Source organism: Pelodiscus sinensis, unplaced genomic scaffold (genome assembly GCF_049634645.1).
Source record: "Pelodiscus sinensis isolate JC-2024 unplaced genomic scaffold, ASM4963464v1 ctg35, whole genome shotgun sequence".
In the NCBI taxonomy this organism is placed as follows: Eukaryota; Metazoa; Chordata; order Testudines; family Trionychidae; genus Pelodiscus; species Pelodiscus sinensis.
In genome coordinates, this window is record NW_027465908.1 from 5,898,691 (window position 1) to 5,923,464 (window position 24,774).

Below are 24,774 nucleotides of genomic sequence, written 5' to 3' on the forward strand. Positions count from 1 at the left end.
TCGAGCGGACCTGCTCGCAGTTGCGGCTGGGGTGCCCTTGCTGGGCCAGGTTCCGGGCCATCCGGGTGTACAGCTCAGCATTCCGGCGGCGGGACTGGAGGTCATGGAGACCCTCCTCCTCCTCCCACAGGTCCAGGAGGGCCTCCAGCTCCCTGGGGGTCCAGGATGGGGCCCTGCGCTTCCGGCCCCTGGGGGCTTCCTCCTCTGCCCCGGGTGACGGTGGCTGACCACCTCGAGCTGCCATGCCTCCGCTGAGGTGGCTGGGCAGCACACTTGCCACGTGGCAGAGCTGGGAAGGGAGGTCTCCGGGGGCCTCCTGCCACGTGCGGCCAGTAGTGTGCGTGCTCTTTAAGCCCTCGGGTAATGCGGAAGTCCATGGCTTCTACGGGGTCTCCCGCCGTCCAAACCGCTTTTTTACGTTTCTTCTGCTTTTCCGGAAAAGCTGTCTACACTGGCCCTTTTCCGGAAAAGCTTTTCCGGAAAAAGGACTTATGCCCGAGCGGGAGCATCGTACGGTTTCCGGAATAGCGGCTGATTTTGTACAGTACAGCATCGTTGCTTTTCCGGAAATTCAAGGGCCAGTGTAGACAGCTCGCGGCTTATTCCGGAAAAGCGGCTGATTTTCCGGAATAAGTGGCCCAGTGTAGACACACCTCCTGTGTCTACACTGCAACTTTATTTTGAAATAAGTTAGTCCACCTCTACACAGCAGGTAGTTATTTCAAAATGGTTTCAAAATATTGCCAAGCTGTAGGACTTCTTACTCCGACTCCTGTATCCCTCAGGCTACGTCTACACTGGCAGCTTCTTGCGCAAGAACTGTTTTACGGAAGAGTTCTTGCCCAAAAAGTCTTCCACAAGAGCGCGTCCACACTCGCATGTGCTTTTGCACAAGAGATGTGCTTTTGTGCAAGAGCATCCACGGTAGCCATAGCGGTTTCTTGCGCAAGAAATCCCCCTTTGCGGCAACAATCCATTTCCTAGAGGGGGGAACACACCAGAGAGCAACCAGACAGGAGCAGATGGAAACGTTTTATTAAAGCGAATGATTCACTCTCAGTTCCCGACACACAAATCTCTCCCGGATGTCGGGCAGTGGCTGCCGTGTGTTTCCCAGTCTCACACGTTTCCCATCCTCCGACAGGACGAGCTGGGGATGCGCCGTGTCTGGATCCAGAGTCACGTTGGCTGGGGGAGAATCAGAGCATGAGGGGCAGAGCTCGGCCCTGGGGGGGTCGGTGGCGTCAGGGACAGAATCTGCCCCAGCTGGGCAGTGACTCAGGGACTCTCCTGCCTCCAGGGGCGCCCGGCTCTGAGTGGGGAGCAGCCCTGAGGTCTCGGCCCAGCCCAAGGGGCAGCTCACTCCCCGGCAGGGAGGGGTCGTGGCAGAGAGAAGGGATCAGAGGGGCCCTGACACTGGGAATCTGCCCCCTCTCCCTGGGCCGGGGACAAGCGACTCTGGGCCGGGGACCCCAGAGGGACGGGATGGAAACTGCCTGGTCAGGGCTGGCTGGATCCAGGCCCTGCCCTCGGCTGGGCCCCTCCCCATTGAAATGTCCCTGGGTCCCAGCTGCCTCTGGGCAGGGTTTGTGATTCCCCCTGGGACACGTCTCCCCCGCACGGCCCATCTGGGCTCGGCTCCTTTCCCGCCACCCTGGGGCTCTGGGCCGAGCTCCGACCTGCCCCCCAGCAGGCTGCTCAGCCTCCGGCCCAGCGCCCAGACCCCGCAGAGCCAGCAGGGAGGGGCAGGGACCGGCCCCAGCTGGGCTGGGCGGGAAGAGGCTGAACAAGGCGAGTCCTGCCCTGGGGGTGCCCAGGCGCCGTGTGGAGGGAACGGGGGTGTCTCTGTCCCAGCCATGGCAGGAGGCTGACTCAGGGGTGACAGAAGGAAGAGGGGCCCCAGGGAGCTGAGGGGGGTCCCAGCGGGGGCTGGGCGGAGGGAGAGAGAAGCTGAGCTCACGTGGGGAGAGACGAAAAGGGGAACAGGACCAGAGCTCTGCTCTCAGCAGCTCCCCAGCTGCCTGCCATGGGCCCAGGGCTGCCCCTGTCTGTGCTCTGGGCCCTGGTGCTCTGGGGTCTGATCCATCCCTTCCCCCCCGCAGAGCAGGGACCCTCCCATGGACTCTTGGGTCCTCTGCTGGGAGCAGGAGAAAGAGCAACGTCCCCGCGTGCCCCAGAGTCCATGCTGGGCACAGCCCCTCAGTCACTGGGGGGAAGAGAAACTCCCCTCTTGCACCTCCCCACTCCCTTCCCCAGAGAACAAGGGGAAGGAATGGGTAGCAGGCTTCAAACTAGTAACAGAAAGTTCTTCTTCACAAAGCAAAGAGTCAACCTGTGGAACTCCTTGCTGCAGGAGGCTGTGAAGGCTAGAACTAGAACAGAGTTTAAAAAGAAGTTAGATCAATTCATGGAGGTTGGGTCCATGGAGTGCTATTAGCCAGGGGGTAGAAATGGTGACCCTGGCCTCTGTTTGTGGAAGGCTGGAGATGGATGGCACGAGACAAATGGCTTGGTCATTGTCTTTGGTCCATTCCCTCCAGGGTCCCTAGTGTTGGCCGCTGTCGGCAGACAGGCTACTGGGCTAGATGGACCTTTGGTCTGACCCAGTACGGCCATTCTAGGCTCAGGGCTCAGGGTTGGGGGTCTCACTGGACCACCCTGATTTTCATGCAAACCTGCTCCTGGGTGGCCAGGCTGGCAGCTCTCCTGCCCTAGACGGCCACTTTCCTGTGCCTAGTGCGGAGGTTGTGGATGAAGTCTTCACTAAACCAGGCAGGCGCCTGCCTCTTGCGGACCTGGGCAGGCTCCCATGAGCCGCCAGCCTAGTCCCGGGAAGAGGCGGAGGGCTGGGTGGCAGCGGGTGGCTGGCTCGTGCCGTGCCAGGTGCAGGGTCTGCTGGCTGGGTGCTGGCAGGCTTGCACCTGGCATGGGCACCGTAGCCAGACCGTGCCCCTTTAAGGGCTCCAGGGCTGGGAGGGGGGCAGAATAGTTTTCCTGGTGGTGCCCAGAGTGGCCACCAGGGAAAGCTGGGGAGGGCTAGCCTCCCACTAGTTCGAATTAAGTGGCTACACAGCCCTTAATTCGAACTAGTGAATTCGAACTAGGCTTAGTCCTCGTAGAATGAGGTTTCCCTAGTTCGAATTAAGCGCTCCGCTAGTTTGAATTAAGTTCGAACTAGCGGTTTGTATGTGTAGCGCCTAGCAACGTTAATTCGAACTAACGGCTGTTAGTTCGAATTAACTTTGTAGTGTAGACATACCCTTGGGGATTCCTGGAGATAAAGGGCTCTGGGCTGGGGGGTTGGACTCTGGGCTGGGGCTCTGGGCTGGCTCAGGAGGAGGCGTTTGGGGGCAGGAGGAGGCCCCTGTGCCGGTGAAAGCTGGGGGAGGGGCAGTTTGTGGCTCTGTTCCCATGGCTGGGGCCTGGCCAGCGGTGCTAAACAGCCTGCCCGGTGCCTGTCCTTTGGCACCGCACTGCGCCTGGCAGCAGGCCTGGCTCTGAGGGGGGCACGAGGCCTGAGGCAGCTCACCTGGTCTATACAGGCTGAGGGGTCCCTCCAGTGCATCCGGCAGAGAGTCTGGGGGAGGAGAGGGGGAGATTCAGGTTTGCACGGGGAGCCCAGAGCCGGGTTGTCACGTCACAGACACACTCAGGCCTTGTTCACTTCCCGCCTTTTGTCGGTGCCTAGGCCCAGGTCCTGCAGAGACTTTGGCATCAAAGCCGCTTTCGGCACTTTAGTCCCTTGATTAGGGTTACCAGGTAGTCTAAAAAAAATACTGGACACACTTGATGGGGGAGGGGGGAAGGGACCATCCGGGAGGGGAGCAGGGCTGGCTGGGGGGGGGGGAAGCAAAGCTGGTGAGAGGGGGGCTTCGGGTGCAGCGGGGCTGGCTGGGAGAGATCGGGGGGGGGCAGCCGGCGAGAAGCAGAGCTGGCGGAGGGGGCTCAGGGGCAGCGGGGTTGGCCGGGGGAGATTGGGGGATGGGCACCTGGAAGGAAGCAGAGCTGGAGGGGACGGGAAGGGTCGGGGACAGCAGGGCTGGCCGGGGAGATCAGGGTGGAGGGGGGGTGGCCAGTAGGAGTGGGGTTGGCCGGGGGAGATTGGGGGATGGGCACCTGGAAGGAAGCAGAGCTGGAGGGGACGGGAAGGGTCGGGGACAGCAGGGCTGGCCGGGGAGATCAGGGTGGAGGGGGGGTGGCCAGTAGGAGTGGGGTTGGCCGGGGGAGATTGGGGGATGGGCACCTGGAAGGAAGCAGAGCTGGAGGGGACGGGAAGGGTCGGGGACAGCGGGGCTGGCCGGGGAGATCAGGGTGGAGGGGGGGTGGCCAGTAGGAGTGGGGTTGGCCGGGGGAGATTGGGGGATGGGCACCTGGAAGGAAGCAGAGCTGGAGGGGACGGGAAGGGTCGGGGACAGCGGGGCTGGCCGGGGAGATCAGGGTGGAGGGGGGGTGGCCAGTAGGAGTGGGGTTGGCCGGGGGATATTGGGGGATGGGCACCTGGAAGGAAGCAGAGCTGGAGGGGACGGGAAGGGTCGAGGACAGCGGGGCTGGCCGGGGGAGATCAGGGTGGAGGGGGGGTGGCCAGTAGGAGTGGGGTTGGCCGGGGGAGGTTGGGAGAAGGAGAACCGGCTGGCAGGAAGCAGGGCTTGGCAGAGGGAGCATATCGGCCAGTGGGGAGCAGGACTAACCTGGGCATGTGCAGATCCGGAGGTGCTGCCTGTCCCATGCACAGTCCCGGTGAAACGAGTCCGGCTGCGGCTCCACAACGCGCTTGTCCAGCGCTCAGGAGCACACACAGGGCTTCCCCTCCTCCCCAAGGCATCGCTCCCAGCGCAGGTCGCGCCCCCTCCCAGCCACTCCCCCGCCCCCTCCAGGCTTCTAGATGCCAGAAAACCAGAAAATACCGGACACTGCACATGTCCAGTATTTTTCAAATTTTTTTACTGGCTAGAGGGCACAACAATCAGGCTGTCTGATAGAACGCCGGACACCTGGCAACCCTACCCTTGATGCTAATGGGAGGTGAGGGGTTGTGTGGGAACTCCTGGCTCTCGCTGGCGCTGCAGGGCTGTTTGCTTAGTGTGTCTACACGGAGCAGCATGATGGGGCGCTGGCCTCCAGAGGCAGCAATCGGAATGAGGAGAAAACCACTTTATCCCAGGGGAAACTGAGGCAGGGTGGTGGGCTCCATGGTCCATATTCACCCTGTGCCGGCAGAGCAGGGTCGGGAGGCCACTTGTGACCCGCTGCTCAGTGGCTGCAGGGGCCGGAGTCGGGCTTGGCTTAGGCAGAGTCACATCCCGGTTACAATGGTCCCGTGTGCCTGGGCCAGGGACCAGAGAGCCAGAGGCCCAGTGTTACACAGCCCACGTCTCCCTGTCCCTCCCCACTGCCTTCCCCATCCCTCCCCTCCCCCACCTTCTCAGAGACAGGCCTTGGGCCTGCAGCTTCTGGGAGGCGGCACAAGAGGCAGGACCAGAGCTCAGGGAGGGGCTGGGACCAGCTCCAGCAAACAGCTTGTAACTGAGAGGCCAGATTTCAAATGGCCCCTTTTGGTCCCCAAGAACTGCCCTGCAGCTCCTACCATCCCCACCTGCATCTGTGGGGGCTGCACCGCCCTGGGGTAGAGGCGGACTGGCAATCAAAATAGGCCCGGGAAATGGGTTGAGTACGGCCCACTTTTTCACATCAAAGAATGTTTTTTAATTTACTCTTTGGCCCCCATTAGCCACACACACCCCGACCCCTGTTAACCATGCTACTGACCCCCATGAGTGAGGCCTCTGGAGGTAACACTCTCGGGGCAAGATGGACACATGACCAGAAGTAAAAGGTGTCATGTGACCCCTCCTAAGGCCTTTTCCCACCATCCTCCTACCAATAGGGATTAGTTGGCCCCCACCGAACCCCCCCTCATGCAACTATCCTGCAATTGCATTAACCCAACGTGTGTGACATTAACTCGGGGGCGGAGAGTCTGGGGGAAGTGTTCCCTTCAAGAGTTTCCTCCCATGAGCAGAATGAATTTTGTGTTGGGCACCAGTACTGAGTTCAGGTGGCTTGTTTGGATGGGCCACTGTGGCACCCACGTTATTAATAAAGATCTTATGAACCTCTCCCTTTTCCCTCTGCTGCCATGTCTCTTCTCCTTGCTCCATCAGCTCCCCTGGTGCCTGCTGCCCCCCAATCCCTCACCCTCCTCTGCTTGGGAGGTTGTGGAATCCCCATCTCTGGAGCTATTTAAGAGTAGGTTAGATAAATATCTATCAGGGATGGTCTAGACAGTATTTGGTCCTGCCATGAGGGCAGGGGACTGGACTCGATGACCTCTCGCAGTCCCTTCCAGTCCTAGTATTCTATTATTCTATGATTGGCATTTGTCTCTCCTCCAACCCATCCCTTGGTGCCTTCCCCTGACCTGCCCTCCTCCCCTCAGCACAAGCCCCTTCCTCTCCCAGTCCTTCCTCCTATTTTCCCCCTTCCCCTCTCCCACCTACCTTCTTCCTTCCAGTTTGCGGGGCTGGAGTCTGCGATCGGGCCCCAGAAGTTCCTGCAGCCTTGACCCCAGCTCCAGACCATATTCCAGGCCTGGAGCTGGGCCGCACAATGTTAATTTTACTGAAGTCCACGCATCCCATTAGCAGGAACACAGGGGTTGGGGGAAGTCACCCCCCCCCCCGACCCACCATGCAGAGCACGCCTGTGTAAGCGGGTCCATACCAGAGACATAGCGAGGTTGTTTTGCACCCAGGGGAAAAGGCCAATTTTGTTACAGTAAACTTCCGATAATCCGGCACCTTTGGGACCCAGGGGGTGCCAGATTATCAGATATGCCGGACTATCAGAAGGGGGGCTATGAGGGGATCTGGGGTGGGGGAGCGTGCCACCCCAGACCCTTCATAGCCCCCCCTTCCGATAGTCTGGCTCTGCCCCAGGCGTCCCTGATTCAGCCGCTGCTGAAACTGACCAGCAGCGGCTGAATCGGAGACATCTGGGGCAGAGCAGCTGCAGTGCTGCCGGGTTGGTCAGGGTAGCGCCGACCCTTGGCGCAGCGAGACCAACTGGGCAGCACCCCAGCTGCTCTTGGGGACGCCTGGGGCAGAGCATCTGGGGTGCTGCTGGGTTGGTCCCGCAGCGCCTCTCCTCGGCGCTGCGGAACCAACCCGGCAGCACCCCAGCTGCTCTGCCTCAGGTGTCCCCAAGTCAGATGCTGCTGATACTGATCAGCAGCTGACTCCAGCTGCTCTGCCCTGGGCCTCCCTGAGTCAGCCACTGGTTAGTTTCAGCAGCCGCTGAATCAGGATGCCTGGGGAAGAGCAGCTGGGGGGCTGCCGGGTTGGTCCCTTAGCGCCGAGGAGCAGTGCTGCAGGACCAACCCAGCAGCACCCCAGGCCTCCCCAAGTCAGCCGCTGCTGAAATTGACCAGCTGCTGATTCTAGGAAGCCCCGGGCAGAGCAGCTCTGCCTCAGCCTTCCTAGACTCAGCCGCTGGTCAATTTCAACAGCGGCTGAATCGAGGACACCTGGGGTGCTGCCTGGTTGGTCCCGCAGCCCCCAGGGGGCAGCGCTAGGGGATCTGCCCGGCAGCGCCCCAGCTGCTCTGCCTCTGGCTTTCCAGTTCAGCCTCTGGTCAGTTTTAGGCTGAATAGGGGAAGCCGGGGGCAGAGCAGCTCCAATGGTCTGGCTGCGGAGCACTTGCAGGTTCCTGATGGTGCCGGACCATCAGGAGTGCCGGACCGTCAGATGCCGGACCAATGGAGTTTTACTGTATGTCTTTTCATAGAAACTTTATATACTTTTACAGAACATAGAAACTTTGTATTAACCCTTTTTACATAGAAACCTTGTATTTTGTAGACTTTGAAACACCTCCCTTCCCCCTAAACTGATTTTCCTGTGGAGTGAACGAGGTGTGAATGGATAAGGCATGAAAGAAAGGCATCTGGAGAGGGATGGCAGGAGACAAATCTCTTGATCATTGTCTTTGGTCCACCCTCTCTGGGGCACCGGGTGCTGGCCACTGTCAGCAGACAGGATACTGGGCTAGATGGACCTTTAGTCTGACCCAGTACGGCCGTTCTTATGTTCTTATGTCTGGGCACGTGCAATGGTTGGAGAAAGGTGGGGGGCAGATTCCAGAACAATAAGAACAATGGGACCTGTGAAGCGGGCTCATTGGAAGAAGGCTGGATTTATAGAAAGCTTGGGAACAAGCAGCAAGCACCTGCTTTTGGAAGGTCCCTCTTTGAAGGTGAATGGGGGAGCATTACCCCCCCCATGCACTCACCCCTCCTCCCCCAGAGCAAGACACCTCCCACCCCCTGCACAGCCTCGATTGAAAACTACTGCTCCTCCCACCCAGCTGGCTGCTTCAGCTGCAGTTTGAAGAGAACCGGCTCAGGCGCGGCAGCAGGTAGCCAGAGGGAGGCTCCTGGACTCACCCCAGCCCGGGGCCCACCCCTTAGCACGGCACTAGGGGGCAGAGGCAACTGTTCCCCCGCCCCTCCTTTGCTACACCTCTGGAGTGGGGAGGGGATGGGGGAGAAAGGGCTGGGCAGAGTCACAACTCTGGCAGCTGCTTCCAGGAGCCGCTTGCCGGGTTTCCCCCTCCTCCTTCAGCAGCCGCCATTCGGCCCTTCGGCTGACGGGGAAATTGCCGGTATCTCGCCAGGCCAGTCTGCCCCGGCCCTGGGACACCCACCCTGCAGCCCTCTGGCTGGGAGAGACGCAGGGGCCGAAACGAAGGGATTTTGCTGAATTTGGGTCAGAAGGCTGTCACCATCCGTGAGTCTCCTTCTCCTCTCCCTCGGCTTGGCTAGTAGGGGAAGTGCTGAGAACTGGGACCAGGGTCGTTGCTCTCTACACGATTGGAGACTGAACGTGGGTATTTATGCTGGACAATATATGGCCCAGGGGCCAGATCTGGCCCACCAAGCCCCCAAATCCAGCCTGGGGACCCCAATCCCGGGACCCTCAGGCACACGCAGCTGCTGTGGTTTAAAGCTCAGTTCATACGGCTCTGGGCTCTGCAGCGAGGGGGGGGGCTTCATGTGATCTCCCCGCCCCCAGCCCAATCCTCAGCTCCGATTGGCTGGAAACAACCAGGGATGGTGTAGGTGGAGCTTGGTCCTGCCTTGAGGGCGGGGGGCTGGACTCGATGACCTCTCGAGGTCCCTTCCAGTCCTATTATTCTATGATTCTATGATTCTATGATAACTGAGAGATTGGCCTGGGGGTGGGGGTAGCACAAGCCTTAGAGCAGTGGTCTCCAACCTTTTTACACCCAAGATCACTTTTTAAATGACAGACCAAGCCAAGATCTACCGCCCCGCCCCTTCCTTGAAGCCCCGCCCTCTCTATTCTCCTCCTCTCCATCACTTGCTATTCCCAATCCTTATACTGCTACTTAAAAAAAAACATTCCCACCATTCCTCGCAGCTACTCACCTGTGTTGTTGCTCGGTGAGTAGCTGCTCCTCAAATGAGGAAATCTAATGTAAATGTACTGCGCAGGCGCACAGTTCAGAGAGGGCTCAAGAGCTACTCTTAGAGCCCCTGAGATCTACCAGTAGATCGCGATCTACTGGTTGGTGACCACGGCCTTAGAGCCACATGGAGGGAGCAGCCTGCAGTTTAAAGTGATCTGGGGCTGCAGCAGGCAGGGAGCTCAGCCTGCCTTGGGGGTGCTGCAGAGCTGCCTTTGGCACCCCAGCCTTTCCTGCACCCCCACTCTGTACCCTCTGTCCCAGGTGATAACTCCCTCCCAGACCGTGTAGCCCCTCCTACGCCCCTCCCCCAGGCCAGAATCCTCTCCTACATCCACACCTCCTCCCATTCCCCTGCTCCAGGTCACCACCCACACCCTCTGCAGTCTGCACCACCCTTTTCCCCTTCTCCCATGTCACAGCTCCCTCCCCGAACCTGTACCTCCCTCCTACACTTCTCCCCCAGGCCAGAATCCTCACCTGCATCCAGACCCCCACCCTGACCCTACACCCCAATCTGCAACCCAGGTCACCACCCCAAACTCCCTCTCAGACCCCACACCATCTCCTGCACCCCAGTACCTTACCCTGTGTGGCCTTCTGTATGCAACACCCACCCTAAACCCTGTACCCCCACCATAGCAAAGTGTGGGCCGTGGCCACTTTCCAAAATCTTGTAGTGGCCCCCACCAAGAATTATTGCTCCCCAGCATTGATGCTGATTGGCTCCGCTTGGGCCTGGCGAGCTGTGTGCTTGCCATAAGGGAAAAGTTTTCTACAGTGACCTTGCTCTTAAAGTGCCGTGTTCCTGAGTTGCTCTGCAGGACCCAGATGCGTTGCTCACACAAGGTGTTTGCAGAGATACCCAGAGTGACCTACCCAGGCCAGGGAGCAACGTCCAGAACCCCCTGCAGAGAAGTGCCCCATGCACATCAGAAAAGAGAGTAACTTGAAAATTGCTTGAGCAGCAAAAACCCTCCAGCAATTCAAAGTTCCTGTGTGAGCTGTGCACAAATCACACAAGGTACTTACTGTCCCTAACACAAAGGGGATTGGAACAGAACTCATCCGGGTATAATCTGGATGGTTATAACAGCTCAGATACTGTCAGGGGTCATCCTACTCTCGCAGGAGAAATGCACCATGACTCGCCTATGCCCCAGGAGAAGGGAACTGGGCGTGTTTCTCTCTCTCTGGTGTTTCTGACTCTCACACTCACTGAAATTGCAAAAACTGCTTCTGAACAAACAAGGGTTTGAATTAATCAGCCTGAGTGTCTTGGAACCCAAGCCAGTGCCATGCACCCTGCAATTATATGGAAGCATCATCTAATTATGAACCAATTGACCTGCACCATTCTCCTTCCAGGGTCCCACTTTCCTCTCCTCCATCCCCCCCAGGTACCTTTGAACTCCCTCAGCGTCTCCGACAGCGCAGTCACTTTCTGGGAGAAACCATGGACTCGCTCTTCCAGTTCAGGAGCCATCTCCTCCGGCTGCTGGGCCTGTCCCTTCTCACACCTGGGGAGAAGCAACATCCCATGGTGACAATGCAGTGATTCTCAGCCTTTTCGAGCATATGGACCTCTTTTCAATCCATGAAAATTTCACGGACCCCCTCCCCTCCCTGGGGGAGAAACAAAGAAAACGAAAAGAAAAAGAAAAAGAACGTAAGAACGGCCGTACTGGGTCAGACCAAAGGTCCATCTAGCCCAGTATCCTGTCTGCTAACGGTGGCCAGCACCAGGTGCCCCAGAGAGGATGGACCGAAGACAATGATCAAGCAATTTGTCTCCTGCCACCCTTTTCCAGCCTCTGACAAACAGAGGACAAGGACACCATTTCTACCCCCGGCTAATAGCCTTTTATGGACTTAACCTCCATGAAATTATCTAGCTTCTCTTTAAACTCTGTTATAGTCCTAGCCTTCACAGCCTCCTGCAGCAAGGAGTTCCACAGGTTGACTACATGCTGTGTGAAGAAGAACTTTCTTCTATTCGTTTTAAACCTGCAACCCATTAACTTCATTTGGTGTCCTCTAGTTCTTCTATTATGGAACTAATAAATAACTTTTCTTTATTCACCCTCTCCACTCATGATTTTATAGACCTCTATCATATCTCCCCTTAGTCTCCTCTTTTCTAAACTAAAAAGTCCCAGTCATTTTAACCTCTCTTCATATGGAACCCGTTCCAAACCCCTACTCATTTTACTTGCCCTTTTCTGAACCCTTTCCAAGGCCAAAATATCTTTTTTGAGGTGAGGAGACCACATCTGTACACAGTATTCAAGATGTGGGCATACATAGTTTTATACAGGGGCAGTAAGATATTCCGTGTCTTATTTTCTATCCTTTCTTAATAATTCCTAGAATGCTATTTGCCTTTTTGACTGCTGCTGCACACTGTGTGGAAGTTTTCAGGGAACTATCCACGATAACTCCAAGAGCTCTTCCCTGATTTGTCGTAGCCAAATTAGCCCCCTTTATACTGTACGTATAGTTGGGGTTATTTTTCCCGATGTGCATTACTTTACACTTATCCACATTAAATTTCATTTGCCATTTTGTTGCCCAATCATTCAGTTTGGTGAGGTCTTCTTGGAGTCCCTCACAGTCTGCTTCTGTCTTGACTATCCTAAACAGTTTGGTATCATCCGCAAACTTTACCACCTCACTGCTTACCCCTTTCTCCAGATCATTTATGAATAAGTTGAAAAGGATTGGTCCCAGGACTGACCCTTGGGAGACACCACTAGTTACCCCTCTCCAATCTGAAAATTTACCATTTATTCCTACCCTTTGTTTCCTGTCTTTTAACCAGTTCTCAGTCCAAGAAAGAACCTTCCCTCTTATCCCATGGCCATGTAATTTACACAAGAGCCTTTGGTGAGGAACCTTGTCAAAAGTTTTCTGAAAATCAAAGTATACTATATCTACTGGATCCCCCTGTCTGCATGTTTGTTAACCCCTTCTACGAACTCTATGGGTATATCTACACTAACCCCCTACTTCGAACTAGGGTGGCTAATGTAGGCATTCGAACTTGCAAATGGAGCCCGAGATTTAAATATCCCGGGCTTCATTTGTATGTTCCCGGGCGGGCGCCATTTTTAAATGCCCTTAGTTCGAACTGACTGCCCGTGGCTACATGTGGCAGTCAGAAGTTAATCCAAACTAAGTCCTTAGTTCGGATTAACTGTTACACCTCATTGCAGGAGGAGTAACAGTTAATACAAACTAAGGATTTAGTTCAGATTCACTTCTGACTGCCGCATATAGCCATGGGCAGTCAGTTCGAACTAAGGGCATTTAAAAATGGCGCCTGCCCGGGAACATGCAAATAAAGTCCGGGATATTTAAATCCCGGGCTTCATTTGCAAGTTCGAATGCCTACATTAGCCACCTTAGCTCAAACTAGGGGGCTAGTGTAGACATTCCATAGAAGATTAGTAAGACAGGATTTCCATTTACAGAAACCATGTTGACTTTTGTCCAACAAATTATGTTCTTCTACATGCCTGACAATTTTGTTTCTTTACTATTGTTTTGACTAATTTGCCCAGTACTGAACTTAGACTTACCAGTCTGTAATTGCCAGGATCGCCTCTAGAGCCCTTTTTAAATATTGGTGTCACGTTAGCTACCTTCCAGTCATTAGGTGCGGAAGCCAATTTAAAGAATCCCTTGCATTAAGAAACTTTGTATGAGGTAAAGAAAAAATGTCTTTTGAACTCTCCCCTTTCCTTGATTGCCCTGTTGAAATGAATGAGGTGTGAATGGAGAATGAAAGGGGAGCACCTCCAGCAGCAGCTGCAAAGGTGGAGAAAGTCTGGGATCCAGACCCAAGCCAATACCAGTGAAGTGAGCTCATTAGGAAGACTGGACATACAGACGACTTGGGAGTCCAGCAGCAAGTGCCTGCCCTTGGAAGAACTTTCCTAGAAGCATTATAAAGGCGAGGTGATGACTAACTGGATCCATGAGGGGGATAAATAGGAGGCATCCTGCAGGGGGATCCCGGATTTTCGTCTTGTCAACATGGGAGCATTGATCCGGATAGGCAGAAGCCTGGCTCCACCCCTCCCCCATCTAACTCACCTGGCCAGTGCAATTAGGGGGAGCAACTATTGGTAACAACAAGATGGAGTGTGGTTGTGTCTGTGTGTGTGAGTGCGTGAGTGTGATGTATCACATGCATATGATAAAGTGTTGATTGATCTATGTATGTTCAGTAAATGAGGCCTGTTGCCTTATCCCCCTGAAAAAGATCCCGGGTGCTTCTTTTAAGCACAATACTCACAGGTCTCCAAACAGCCCTCGGGCAAGAAAGACCCTGGATCCCTGCTGCCCTGGGTTGAATGGTGCCCAGCGCCCAGCAGGGACAGGCCCACGTCCCACCCCTCAGTCCTGGGGCAGCCAGTCCCCAGGGCGGTGACATGGGTAGAATGTACCACAGGCCAGTCTGCGCCTTCCCCTGGGTAACTGCAGAGTCGCCTCTAAACGGGCGAGGGCCTCAGGGTTAAATGGGTCAGAGATTTGAATCCCAAATGTGACCTTCCCGCACGTTCTGCTGTGGAGCCCTGGGGAGAGGCAGCGACAACTTCACTGCCCAGTGTTTCCCCAGCGCTGTGAGGGGGTGAGAGCCACCTACCTGGTCAAGGTGCCTCTGATCTCCTGTGAGAGAGAGAGAGAGAGACAGAGACAGAGAGTTTCAGTCCCACCTGACACACACTGTGAATTCCAAGGGAGGGATTTGGCGAGTGAGGGGAAACTAGACTTTGCCTGGCCCCAGGGCCACGGATCCCCTGAGCGAATGGGGCTTTGCCATCGCTAGCCTCTCTGTGCCTGTGGGTCTGCACAAAACAACAATTCACATGCCAGGGCGGCGCACACGGAGCTGCCCGGTGACCTCTGACTCCTGTGCCCATCTCTTAGGGCAGCGTTTCTCAAACTGTGGTTCTTGACCCTCCGGGGGATCGCAAACAACTGAGGGGGGGTTGCAGTATCACAAGTTTTAGAACCCCTGTGTTAGGGGCTGTCCTGTCTCTGTGGCGGAAGCTGGAAAATTTCCCCCTCAGTCTCACCTGCAGGAATTCACTCGCCGGCTTCTGACACTTCCCCTCCAGCTCCCGGATCCGCTCGCTGAGCCGGGAAATCTGCTCCGAGAGTTTGGTGACAGTGTCAGTCCCTGCCTCCACTATCATCTCGTCCAGCTTCTGCAGCTGGGCCAGCAGGAGTCGCTCTTGTTCCTCCAGGACCTGCCGCAGCTGCTGAAACTTGGCCACAATCTTCTGCCGCTCGGCTTGTGTCCGTTTCTGGAAGAAGAACCAAAGGAAGAACATCACTATCACTAGGGGAACATGGATGGAGCCTGGGGTCCTTCACAGAGCGCTGAGTGTGCAGGGGGAATCTCCACAAATTCTAAGTTACCAGACAGTGAACAGTCTCCTGCAGTTACTAGAGAGAGAATTTTCTCACGTCATCCCATACGGCCCCAGAATCTCATAAAGGATGTTTCCGTGTCTGATGTGCTTTGGATCGTGTGTGGCTGATGGTCTCAGTGACGCCGAGCCAAAGCAGCAGGGAGCAGGACTCAGCTACCCCAGTTAACCACCTGCATTCTGCTACAAAGACCTTTTACATCTGCACTTGAAAGGGAATCCTCTGAACTGTCATTCATGTTAAAATTGGACACTTTCCAAAAAGGACTCAACAAACATTTGAACTATCTCACCCATTACCAAGATAGTTTCCCCAATTATCACCTCTAATACCATTAACTCACAAACATCCCACTCTCCCTACCTCTAATATCATCAATTCACAGACACTTACCTTCCTTCCTTCCCCCCCCGCCCCCCCGCATCCCCCTTCTGTTCTGCAATGTGATTTGTCCTTTTCATATTTGTTCATTTTTTTAATTGTATCCTTTGGTATATATGGTTGTGACTACTTTCTTCCACTATTTGATCTGAGGAAGTGGGTCTGGCCCACGAAAGCTCATCATCTAATAAACCATCTTGTTAGTCTTTAAAGTGCTACATTGTCCTGCATTTTGCTTCAGCTACCCCAGACTAACACGGCTACATATCTATCACTAACCTACACGTTGTGTTACTCTTTAAAGTTCTACCAGCCTATTTGTTGTTTTTTAAGTTTATCCTGTTACAGGCTGTGACGTAGTGGGGGTACCTGGCTGGTTTCTATGCTGCTGGCTCTGGGGTAACCCCCACTGGCTGCCGTGGGTACCACGACCCAGCAAAACAGGATGAGTCACTATGCAAACCAGTATGGCCAGACACCTCCCATGGAGAGGAACAAAAGAAGGTGGAATGCTGCCCTGGCTGGGGGGCAGGGCTGGAAGAGAGTTAGTTAGTTGCTGGCTGTCTGGGAGCATGGAGAAGACAGCCTAGGGAGAGGGGCTGGAGTTTAGGGGCCCAGTCTCCCCCATCTCAAGGGGGCCTAAGGCATCCTAGCCCAGCTCTGTGACCAGATTCCATCTGTGCTGTGCTGTATCCTGGAGAGGCAATAAACTTCCTCTATTCCACCGGCTGGTGCAGTCTGTTTGTGCCATTTCGGGGTGCAGGAGACGGGGGACCCCCAACGCGCCGTCACACTGGTGTCAGGAGTGGGATGCACTGCACCCCGTGGATGGAGCTTCCAGCGGCGAGCGACAAGGCGCTGTAGAAGCAAGAGCCCTGGAGCCAGGCGTGCTGGAGACAGAGTGAAGCGGTTCCTGGGAATCGTGGGGCGCTGCAGCACTAGACTGGTGAGTCTGCACCGAGGGGCCCAGCGGGCAGATGGCCTACGCCCGACTCTTGAAGGCAGAGCTGGTGGGGCTGTGCAGAGAGAGAGGCTTGCCTGTGCAGAAAGCAACCAAGGCCCAGCTGATTGCCCAGCTGGAAGAGAATGACCAGCCACAGAGCCAGGATTTTGTCCCCAGGGGAGGCAGCCAGACCCCCCCCGAGAGTGTGTCAGTCTCAGAGAGGGGGAGGAGCGCTGGAACCCACCGGAGAGATGAGGCAGCATCTCCCGGGAGGCCTGCAACCCGTAGCCCATCTAGGGCAGGGACCAGCCCAGCGGAGCTGCAGCGGCTGGAGATCCAGCTGCGGATGAAGGAATTGGAAGTAGAGGACCAAGAGAAGGAGCGCCAAGACTGAGAGAAGGAGCGCCAAGATCGGGAGAGGCAGCGACAGCATGAGCTGGCCATGGCAGAGCGGAGAACCGGCGGGGCACCGGCTGTGCCAAGTGCGGATGGGCCCCAGGGTCCCGGGGCTGCCAGACGCTTGGAGAGGCTCGTGGTGGCCCAATTGAAGGACATGGGCGACATAGACGGGTTCCTCAGCTCCTTTGAGAGGGCCTGTGGACTGCAACGGGTCCCCCCAGCTGACTGGCTGCAGGAGCTCGTCCCCGCACTGAGCCAGGAGGCGGCCGGAGTGCTCAGTCAGCTGGAGGACCTACAGCCAGGGGATTACCACCGAGTCAAGGAGGCCCTGCTGCACAAGTTCGGGCTGACCCCCAAGATGTACAGGAAGAAGTTCCGGGGGGTACAGAAAGGGCCACGGGAGACCTATGTGGATCTGGCCTCCCGCCTGTCGCAATACGGCCGCAAGTGGGTGTCTGGAGTCGGAGCTCAGACCGCAGAGGAGCTGCTCAAGCTGGTCCTGATGGAGCAGTTCTATGAAGCGTGCCCACCCAAACTGAGGCTGTGGCTCAAGGACCGAAGACCAGAGACCCCCCAGGAGGCCGGGAGACTGGCAGATGAGTTCACGGAGAGCCGGTCCGGGTGTGAACAGGAGTCCCGGAGAGAAAAGGAACCGCGCAGAGACCAGATCTCGGCTGAGCGACGGAGGGAGTCAACTATGGGGCGAGACCAAGGAACAGGTCGTCTGTGCCCCAGAGAACCAGCCAGGGCCTGGACAGAGACAGCCCAAAGCCTAACTTGCCATCGCTGTGGGCAAAAAGGCCACAAGAGGGCTCAGTGCACCAGGTCCCATGACCTGGGACTTTCCAGGGTTAACTGGCTTGGGCGGGAGGAAGGGCAGGCTGCCCCAGAGGCAGGGGCTGGCCAGCAAACCTCAGCTCAGAGAGAGGGGAAGGATGCTCAGTGCACCTCCCCTGGGAGGTCTGATCCTCAGGAGGCGGATTTCTCCGTGTACCGGGTGGGGCCAGGACGGCCCCTGCGGAGCGAGTGCCTCATACCCCTGGAGGTGGATGGTAGGAAGGTGACGGGCTTCTGGGACACGGGGGCGGAGGTGACGCTGGCCCGATCCGACATAGTGACCCCAGACCGGATACTACCCCACACGCAGCTGACCCTGAAGGGCATAGATGGGTCCCCATTTAAGGTGCCTGTAGCCCGGGTACATCTGAAATGGGGGGCGAAGGAAGGCCTCAAGGAAGTGGGGGTGCACCCGCACTTGCCCACCGAGGTGCTGATGGGGAATGACCTAGAGGAGTGGCCCCGTGAATCCCAGCGGGCTCTAGTCACTACCCGGAGCCAGAGCCAGCGAGGGGCTGGCAACCTGGGTCCAGAGAAGGATTCCTGGCAGCGTCCTCAGGGTCCCATCCCAGTGGACATGGGGTCCAGCCAGGCTGGGACTCCGGACCTAGGCAAAGGTGGGGGACAGGTCCCGATCCCTGCCTCAGCAGCTGAATTCCAGGCTGAGGTGCAGGCAGACCCCTCCTTGCAGAGGCTGAGGGACCAGGCTGGCCTCCGTGCAGCTCAGCCCCGGGGGAGAGGTGGCCAGGAGAGATTCCTGTGGGAGCAGGGATTCCTGTTCCGGGAATGGCTTCCCCCAGGAAGGTGAGGGCATGGGGGGTCCAGCGGCAGCTGGTCGTCCCCCGAAAGTATCGCCTCAAGCTGCTGTATTTGGCCCACGACGTCCCCGTTGGGGGCCACCAGGGGATCCGGAAAACCCGGCTGAGGCTGCTCCAACACTTCTATTGGCCGGAAATCTTTACAGCCGTGCAGCGGTACTGCCGGTCCTGTGACTCCTGCCAGAGGGGCGGGAAGGCCCAAGACAGTAGGAAAGCGGCTTGGGGGTCTCTACCCCAGATAGAGGACCCTCTGGGCTCGCTGAGAGAGCTATGGGAGGGGAAGACCCCCCTGGATGGAGCATCGGGGGTGGAAGCCGCCCTGGCTGTCCAGAGAAGGCTCGCTGGGCTCATGGCCCCAGCCCGAGAGACCCTGGCCAGAGATCAAGGCCAGCGGAAGGGTGGGTGTGACCCCCGAGGACAGGCCTGTGCCAGTCGCCCTGGAGTGGGGTGGTGAGTGGACAGAGGGAAGCCAGCTCATGTGGGGCCTCTCCACGGCCGGCCCGAGTCAAGGGGAGCACCCATGGCCCCAGGGCGGGTTCCCACGCAGAGGACCCGAACTTCCCTAGGTCACGAGTGGAGTGACCCTGCTCAGTTCGCTCTCGGAGGGGGGAGAACTGTGACGTAGTGGGGTTACCTGGCTGGTTTCTATGCTGCTGGCTCTGGGGTAACCCCCGCTGGCTGCCGTGGGTACCACGACCCAGCAAAACAGGATGAGTCACTATGCAAACCAGTATGGCCAGACACCCCCCATGGAGAGGAACAAAGGAAGGTGGAATGCTGCCCTGGCTGGGGGGCAGGGCTGGAAGGGAGTTAGTTAGTTGCTGTCTGAGAGCATGGAGGAGACAGCCTAGGGAAAGGGGCTGGAGTTTAGGGGCCCAGTCTCCCCCCATCTCAAGGGGGCCTGATCGTGAAAATGGCGATCGGGGCTTTTTTGAGCAAAAGCACGTGTAGATTAGTCACGGACGCTTTTCCGCAAAAAGTGATTTTGTGGAAAAGCATCCGTGCCAATCTAGGTGATCTTTTCCAAAAATGCTTTTAACAGAAAACTTTTCTGTTAAAAGAATTTCCAGAAAACTTTTCTGTTAAAAGCACTTCCGGAAAATCATGCCAGTCTAGACGTAGCCAGCGGGTGGAAGTGGCTGGTTTAGGGCCCAACTCTAAGGAGGGATCCTGCTAAAACAATGAATTGTAATTTCTGGGTGCTCATTCCCCGGCTGATCAAGGGAAACAATAATCTGGTCACTAGATTGTCCTGGCTGCTCCTTAGGTCTGATTCGGGATCAGCTCCCTCTGGCTCGCTAGAAAGGCAGGGTCATAATACTAAGTACCTACCAGGTATTTCTGGCTGGTCTTCTCCCTGTTCACTTTCAGTCCCAGCAGCTTTTGTCTCTTGATTCTCAGAGTCTTCAGATGGGCCTGGAGCCTTTCCTGCAGACGCAGAAATATTTCATGTGACTAAGCAAAAAATCAAATGTGAGATTTGCTAATAATTTAAAAATAGATCATTTTTGGTTCAACCCATTTCTGTAATGTCCTGCCAGCGAAGATGTTTAGGTTTTAAGTTTTGTTTCTGTTTTTGTTAGTTTCAGGACTAGAGGGAGGGGAGCTGGCCCAGCACGACCACACACTACTCACGACTGCAGGGCCCGGCAGGTTTATGAGATCAGAGACAGAGTCACAGTAATAGACACTGGGAGTGTTTTCAGAGGGTTTGAAATTGTCAGACCTTGTTACCGTAGGGAGCTGGGGTCACATACTCAGAGGCTGCATGCACAGGGGTGGGGGAGATCGCAGGGGAGGGAGCTGGAGGAGAGGAGGGACACTGAGAGCATCGGGGATGTCCTGAGAAGCCAGGGTGCATGGGGGTGGGGAGTGAGGTGTAGAGGAGGGACCCAGCCAGGCAGGTGCAGGGTGGAAATCTGGCCTGGCAGCCACCCGTGATGACCTAGCTCTGGCGATTGCAGGTGTTTGCAAACAATCCTCAGTGCCCCTCCCCCGTTCCCACCCCTGCTTCTTTCTTTACCCGCCTGCTGCGGGTCGTGTGCATGAGGCTGTGGCTGGGGCTAGGAGCTCTCTCTGGCTGGCTTGTCCATAGGGTGCCTGGCCCCACGGGGCCCCAATTGCTCCCTGGGGCCCGGGGAGGCCGGTGCTATAGACACCAGTGCATTCTACTCACTACCAATTATTGCCATTGCCATGAACGTCAGCATGGAAACCAGGGTTGCCAGACAGAGGTTGACTGGCAATCAAAATAGGCCCGGGAAATGGGTTGAGTACGGCCCACTTTTTCACATCAAAGAATGTTTTTTAATTTACTCTTTGGCCCCCATTAGCCACACACACCCCGACCCCTGTTAACCATGCTACTGACCCCCATGAGCGAGGCCTCTGGAGGTAACACTCTCGGGGCAAGATGGACACATGACCAGAAGTAAAATGTGTCATGTGACCCCTCCTAAGGACTTTTCCCACCATCCTCCGACCAATAGGGATTAGTTGGCCCCCAGCGAACCCCCCTCATGCAACTATCCTGCAATTGCATTAACCCAACGTGTGTGACATTAACTCGGGGGCGGAGAGTCTGGGGGAAGTGTTCCCTTCAAGAGTTTCCTCCCATGAGCAGAATGAATTTTGTGTTGTGCACCAGTACTGAGTTCAGGTGGCTTGTTTGGATGTGCCACTGTGGCACCCACGTTATTAATGAAGATCTTATGAACCTCTCCCTCTGCTGCCATGTCTCTTCTCCTTGCTCCATCAGCTCCCCTGGTGCCTGCTGCCCCCCAATCCCTCACCCTCCTCTGCTGTCCTGACTCCTGCCCTTCTCACTGCCCTCAGCCCTCCCAAGACCTGCCCCCCTCCACCAGCCTTTCTTTCCCCTCTATGCCCACTCCTCCAGTAACCCCACTCTGATCATGTGAGCTACCCCTCCTCATCCCCTCTTCTAACACCTCCCTCTACACACCTGCCCTGCCTCTCTCCTCTGGTGCTGGTCCCTCCTCTGCAGGTCTCTGCCCTTCTGCTTCATCCCCAGAATCCGCTGGCACCTGCACCTTCCCTTAGCCCTGCACCCTCCTGGTGCCTTCCCCTTCCCTCACTGCCCCCGCCCCCTTTGCCCTCTTTTTCCCTGATGCCCACCCCTTCACCACCCTCTGTCCCTGTTCATCTCATGCCCCTGTGCCCTCACATATGACTTGCTCCATCACCCCCTTCCTCATTCCCAGCCCTTCTTTCAAGCTTTCGCCCAGCACCTCCCCCTCTCCCCTCTAGCCCCCAGTGCCCTTCCCCTCTCCTCTCCTCTCCTCTCCTCTCCAGCATCACCCTGTCCCCCCCCGTCGGACACCTCCCCTCCTGCCCTTTTCCTCATTGTCTCCACGTGGCCCCCCGGCATTTGTCTCTCTTCCACCCTGTCCCTTGGTGCCTTCCCCTTTCTTCTCCTGACCTGTCCCCCTCCCCTCAGCACAAGCCCCTTCCCCCTATATTTCACCGTTCTCCTCCCCCACCTTCTGCCTTCCAGTTTGTGAGGCTGGAGTCTGTGGTCGGGCCCCAGAAGTCCCCACAGCCCTGGACCCAGCTGCTTGTGGGGCTCCAGACCACATGCCGGGCCTGGAGCTGGGCCACGTGGGGCTAATTTTACTGAAGTCCACGCACCAGCTCTGGCTCCCATTAGCAGGAACATGGGGGTGGGGGGAAGTCCCCACTCTCCCAGACCCTCCAGGTGGAGCCCGGCTGTGAAAGCAGGTCTGTACCAGAGGCGTAGCACGCAGCGAGGGTGTTTTGTGCCCGGGGGCAAAGGCCAAATTTGTTTTGGTATGTCTACACTGCTAATGTAGGCATTTGAACTTGCAAATGAAGCCCGGGATTTGGATACCTGGCAACCCTACACACACTCAGCAACTGGGCTCAGCCCCCCTGCTTATCTGCTTCCGCAGGGGAGCTGTCTGGCCTCAGAGGCATTTCTTAAGGGGCCATGTTTTTTCCCTGGTGTTTTTTTTGGAGGTGGGGGAGATTTTGGTATTTTTGGTTAAACCATCTGGCAACCCTAACAGACACATGCTGGGCACAAGGTTCCCCCACTGACTCTGCAGAGATAAATTCCAAAGAGAAACTTGCATGACTGGGATGCTCCCTGTGGCTCAAGAGAGGTATGTGGGGACGAGGCTGGGCACAGGCCGGCTGGCCCTTTCAAGGCAGGCGCTCTCAGCAGGGTCCCTGTAGGCCGGGTGCTTGGGCAGCAGGCCAGGAGAGATTCCAGTGCAGCCCAGCTGATTAGCAGAGCGCCCAGTCACCCACAGCTGGCAGCGGGTGTTTCTACGGGTGGTGCACAGACACACGTGCATTGGCGCACAGAACAAAATTTATTCCACATATGGATGGAAAATATTACAAGGAACATTGGTTGTCAGCCCTGCCTGTGACGTAGTCAATTCTCCTCCCCAGGAAGGGACAATGAAACGCAGGGTGAGGGGTCCTGGGATCTAACCCGGCGAGAGATATGTCAAACAGAGGCACAGGAAAAGCCAGAGGGAGGAGGTCCATGGAGAAGGCAGAGGAGACCCTGGACCTTGGAGACAGAGGAGACCTCAAAGTCCTGAGAGTCCTGGCTGGGAGAGCAGGACTGTTACTGGCCACAAAAAAATGCCATTGTGGGTCTTTTTTGGGAAACTGAGGCAGGACTACCCCATACCACGAGGGTCACTCAGGTGCCCTATCACCAGGCTGTCCCTGCTTCCTGCAGTCCCAGCCCTGACCCTATCGGCTATATTCCCAGGGCGGGAGCTGCTCCCCAGTGCTCCCCTCCGTCCCACGAGGGCAGGAATCGCAGTCGGCATTTCCCTACCTGGAATTCTTCCGCAGCTTCCTCGGCAGGAATCCCGGTGTGAGCTCGGTGCCCCTTGGACCTGTCGCACACCACACAGATGGGGATTTCATCCTCTCTGCAGAAGAGCTTGAGAGGCTCCTGGTGTTTCTCACACAGTCTCTCTGGGGCTGGTTCCCGCCCTGCCAGCAACCTGAGTGCTCTGGTTGCGTCCACAATACTCCTCAGCTGCCTGTTCGGCCTGAGGTTCCCCTGGGGAAAGGTCCGTCTGCACTGGGGGCAGGAGACGTCTGCAGTGAGCCCCCCCAGCACTGGGTGATGCAGGCTCGGCAGTAGCTGTGATTACAGTCGAGAGACACCGGATCATTGAAATACTCCAGGCTGAGAGGACAGGTCACTTCACCCTGGAGTGTCTTTGCTGGATTCGCAGCAGCCCTGGCTTCTTGCAGGGGAGACCAGAGAATTTAGTTTCAGTTTTGTCCGCTGGGAAATGGGCGGGTTGCAGTTTGCACCACTCAGTGCTGCCTTTCTGGGCATGTTCTGCTCTTTCCTTTTTCAGACTCTATGGAGCCTTTGCATGAAGTGTGATGAGTCCAGACTGACAGTGACTCCTCCAAAACATCTGCCAGGCCCCAAACTTGGGCCTGGGCACTCAGGGTGCATCTACACTGCCCTGGATTTCAGGAGAAGCTGTTCTGGAAGATACATGCCAAAATACGAGCATCTACACTGCAGGGAAGCCTCAGAATGAGTCTGAGGCAGGCTCCCCTAATGGAGATGTGCTACCTCGATGGGGGAGCATTACTTATCAACCCAGGAAGCACTGGCGAGTAATGAATTTGCAGCTCACAGGCCATGTCCAGCTTGGCCCATCTGCAAGTGGCACCCAAGTGGGTGGCATCCCAGGGGCGGGGCAGAGGAGCTCACCAGCGTAGCGGTTTTCCCGGGTGCTTCTCACACAGAAAGGCCCCTGATGGGACCAGGCAGAAACGTGATGTCTCTTTCTTGGTGTCTCCTGTTCTGTCCCGGCAGACGCTGCCCCTTCTCCCGCTGGCCTGTGCCTGGCCTCCCTCCGCCTCCTGGCACCACAGAAAGCCCCTTGGCGTGAGCCCGTCCCCTCTCCCAGGCAGGTGCCTCGGTCTCCCCTGCCCCGGGAGGCCGGCTCCTCCTGTGGGCTGCTCGCCAGAGGGGGAGCAGTGAGCGGGGAAGGATCAAGTCCGGCCGAGGCTCACAGCTCGGGCTCAAGCCCCAGTGCAAACCCTGCTGCCGGGCCCTGTCGCTCGCCTTCACACACACTCAGAGGGGAGGGGAAGCCCTGTTGCCTCAGGCCCAGAGACGAGGCCTCATCCCACATCCCTGCACTTGGCTTCCCCTCCCCTGGGGCAGGCTGGGCCCTGGGCCCACGTCCTCCTCAGCCCACGGGGAAGGAGGGAGCTGAGAGGGGGCAGGGAAGCAGGAGGCCAGAGCCCCCTCCCCGCAGGCTGGCCCAGCGCAGTCTCTGCCTGCTGGAGCCTCCTCTCACTAGCACTGGGGCCTGTTCCCTGCCAGCGGATCAGCCTGTTTCCTTTCCCAGCCGCTCTGCCCCGAATTGCCGGCTAAAGACAGACAGTCCCGCCTACCCCCCCACCTTGCGCATTTACCACATAAAACAACAT

At 56.8% G+C, this 24,774-nt stretch overlaps 1 pseudogene; it reads right to left on the bottom strand.

The window, feature by feature from the left end:
• Window positions 1-661: 661 nt before the first annotated feature.
• On the bottom strand, window positions 662-24,774 carry LOC142824436 (zinc finger protein RFP-like; annotated as a pseudogene).